Source organism: Cryptomeria japonica, chromosome 5, assembly GCF_030272615.1.
Source record: "Cryptomeria japonica chromosome 5, Sugi_1.0, whole genome shotgun sequence".
Classification (NCBI taxonomy): Eukaryota; Viridiplantae; Streptophyta; class Pinopsida; order Cupressales; family Cupressaceae; genus Cryptomeria; species Cryptomeria japonica.
In genome coordinates this window covers 817,979,096-817,983,323 of record NC_081409.1, presented here as the reverse complement: position 1 = coordinate 817,983,323, position 4,228 = coordinate 817,979,096, and positions in this window count along the sequence as shown.

Sequence of the window (4,228 nt, the reverse complement as noted above, 5' to 3'; positions counted from 1 at the left end):
CTCAAATAATTTATATGAATTGTTTTAGTTCTCATCATTTATGATTTGCGATATTAGTTATGTTTTGCAATAGACACACATAGCTCCAATCTACATCCAAGAAAATGAACATGAATTTGTTAGGCTAAGAAAGAATACCTCATAAATAATAGGTTCTTAATCTATATAAATATATAGAGAGGATTAATCTTAGTTATAATATCAAATGATTGTCTCTTGTAATTATTTATGTGAGCTTGTTATATACACTATAATAGTATGGAGTTATGATAAAGATGTTATAACTAGGTATCAAAAATAATTAATGAACATTAAAATTAAACAATTATTACATAGTGAAAAATATGTGAAATAATTACACATTATTTCTTAAATATCTGTTAATAGGTCAGCAAAGTTTTGAAGCATTAACTTATAAGAAAAAGAAAACTAGGTTTTAGAAAAAATAAGCCAAGGGAGACATAGAACTTTAGTCTTATTATTTAGATATAAAAAAAGTAATCTCTAAGAAGACTGCAATGTAAGACTAATACACTAGAGTTCACAAAATAGTCTCAGAAGGGCTGAACATAAAGTTTGCTAAATCTGGGTCATAAATAAGGATCATTCTGATCCAAGGAAAGTAAAATTTATTAGATTTGAAAACGCCCAAGAATATTTAAGTAAGATCTTAGATGTAGAGAAGGGATGAAGATTCTCAATAATTCCCAAGGGTACCAAACTTCTCTTCAATACTTATTTGATGTAGAAGTAGTGAAAAATGTTTTGCATAAAGGAAGAGTCATAGGAAAATGGAAGTTCAAGATTTGGAAGATGGATTTGAACTCATAGCTGATTCAATATTTGGTTAAAAGGTAAAAAAGGGAAACCAATGGCTTTTGTAGGATAGGATGCTATTCCCAAAACTAAGAGTAAAAAAAATAGCATTCCAATTTAGCAAGAGCACTAAAGTGGGGGACTAAAAGGGAGTCTTAAGATGTGACTCTATTTCTAAAACTTATAACTTTTTATCTTTGATGAGAAAATGAAGATAGTTATGCTCAAAATTTGAAGATGCAAAAAGAACAAGACTTCTAGTGATCAAATTCAACTTTCCAAACTACTATTTTGTTTTCGAAATGGTGGAGATTAATGGTTTCATATAAGGGAAGCACACAATATTGTCTTAGTTTTATAATAAATACATAAAATATCATCTAGTGTTCTCCCCCTAATGTTTAAACATGTTTATAATTTCAAAAATTGTCAGAGTGAACATTTAGCTTACACTATGTAGTTTATGCTAGATTTTTCAAATAAGCTTTTAACAAATATATGACTCTTCTAATTTTTCTAAGTGGACACCTTCTAAAAAATAGAAATTTTAATGTGCCCCCCTCAAATTTTTGAAAAATAATTGAAAATTAATTTTATAATGCATGTAGAAGGGAGTGTATTTGTAAAAATATATTTGAAAACAAATTGATGAATGGTTAAAAAATTATACTACCCAAAGTACCACATGTTTGTTATTGAAAAAATATGGAAACACTAACAAAATAAATTAAAAATGAATACTATCACATCATCATAACATAAAAAAACAATATGTTTATATAACTAGGAGAATTTGAATGTCATTGCCATATTTTTTTACATTTGCATTGAGATACATGAAATCCTAATGGAGAGAACAAGCAAAACTTTACGAATTTTTTACCCTTTCAAAAGGTGACGTTCTTGGAATGAAAAAGTTGTTGAACAACTTGGGTTGCATGAACAAGGAAAATACAATGTAAAGGATTGGATTTTCCCAATAAAAAAAATTTGGTGAGCACCAAATCTAGCAAGTGCCAAATAAAAATGCATTTTGTAGAATAGTAGCACAAAATTGTCTACATTAGATCAATTATCTCTCTCTCTCTATCCAACATTAATTGAATTTTCAAAACCTTAGAAATCTTTCCAATGCACCATATTTGTCTTCAAGTCAAACTTAGTCTCCCAAAAAGAATACATACATGAAATATAACATTTAAGTATAAGTAACTTCAAAAAATTTGAGGCATTAGAGGAGGAGTGATGAGCGGGAATGAGTAGGCAGGCTGTAGAGGGCAAGTAGGGTTTCATTAGTCGATGACCTTGAAGATGGTGATGATTATGGTGATGCAGATGGTGGGGAGAGGATATCCCGTATTTTGCTCCTCCCTCCTACGGTTGGATGTGTGGGCCCTCTTTTTCCTCTGGTTTATGTGTGGTTTTGGTCTGGTGTGATGAGAGCAGCTACTCTAGTGGCTAGAGTTTTTTGTTTGGAGACAACCTATCCCTCATATGCTACTCTTCTTCTTGTGGATGGGGTCTTGTTCCCGATTCATGCTAGGAGTGGAGGGGTCTTTTTGGTTGCGCTTTTTGGTGTTGGTTTGGGGCTTTTGCCTGCCACCTCCTCTTTTCATTTTCTCATGGAATGGAGGGGAGGTTTGGGATCTAGGTGGTGTATCTAGGGCCTCGTTCTTTTGTGGGCTTGGGGTACATAGAGGGATGTGCTAGAGGGGTGCTTTTCTCTGTCAGAGCCTACTGATCTATTATGTGGTGGTTTTGTTGGTTGATCTTGTCCTATCTTTTTACGGGTTCCTCTCTTTCGTGGCCTTTGTCCAGTTTAAAGCGTTGCTTTTTGAGGGATTGATGGAGATTTATTTTCTACATAGCTTTGTGATCATCTGGGGGTTTGTTTTCCTTCTCATTTTCTCTCTTTGTTTTATCTCTTATGGTTCATGTGTTGATGTTTCTATTTAGGTGAATCCATGTCTTATCAAGGTGGAGTTGTGTCTCACTTTTCATCCCAAGAGTAGATGGAAGGAGTTTTTTCAGATGATTGCCTTCCTTTGGTGATTGATCTGGTCTACTTTTTTCATGGTTATGGGATCCATGCTAAAAATCAGAGATTTGGGTTTGGGATCCTGCTAAAACCCCATGGGATGGATTTCTTTGGTATTGAGTTATTTATGAGAGCCCTTGTTTTCTTGTTTTAGCAGAAGGTTAAGGGAGCCTTTTCAAAACCCTTATTTTTCATGTTTATGGGAACTGATATTTTTTGGGCTTGCATGATCTATCTTGGTTCCCCTTTTGATGAGGGTTTTTTAATCCCTTTTTTGCTTGGTTCCACGGATAGATTTATTATGCACTTATATGTGCATCTTGGGGTTTTCCTCGTTAGTCCTTCTGAGGTGGATTTGTCTTCTATGGAGGTGGAGATGGAGGTGGTTGGAGGAGACATGTCTCCTATTGAGGTGGAGTTAGATGTTGTTGGATATGCATGGAAATGTATTTATATTGTTGTAGGTATTGGGTGTTGTGTTAAGACCCTATTAGGTTGTGGGAGCCTCTTAAAACCCTTTCTCAAGGTTCAGGGAGACTAGAAAAACCCTTGTTTTTTTTCTTTGGACAGGCTGGATGCTGGCAATGTTTAAGGGCCTAGTGTGGTCAGTTTGTGTTTTTGGTTCAGATCAAGTTTCGTTGTTGGTGAGATGGAAATTATGATACAATTTAAGGGAGCTTGTAAAAACCCTAATTTTTGGCTAGGGGTGCTTGTTAAACCCTTGTTTGCTATTTCTTAGATCTATAAGGTGGTTTAGATCTATTGTTGTTGTTGGTCTCATTTGTATTGTCTCTCTTTTATATTTGGTTGGCGGTTGCATTTTGGTTGCTTTTTCTAGCAACCTATGGTGCCACCAGAGTTGTAATGTTCAATCCCTTTTCGATGTTTATGGCTTTGCTATTGGTTAGCTCTGTTGTATCTATCTACAATGTCCCTTTGTTGGTTCTGGATCTGTGAAAAACTTGAGGGTTTCAGGTCCCTTCAAAACCTATTGTACGGGGTTTTTGGTCCCCTCACAACCTATTTATCTTAATCAAAAACATTTAAATATGTTTTTCTATTTTCATGTATATATTTGTAGGATCTTTGAAAGCCGTTTTAGAGCTTCAATAGTTATAATACAAGTTCTGGGTTTTAGAAGAACTGATAAATTTTTAAACTATTAAATTTTAATAATCATCAAAGCTCCAATAATAATTCTATCACTCTCTCACTCTAACCAACTTTAGCTCTCCTGATCTCGAGATATATCTGTCCCCCTATTACTCTTCCTATATATGAGCTCTATCTAACTCTCTATTCAATTATCCTTTCTCCCAAAAGATTTGTACCTCTATCTCTAACTTTACTCTCTCTCTCTCTCTCTCTCTCTCT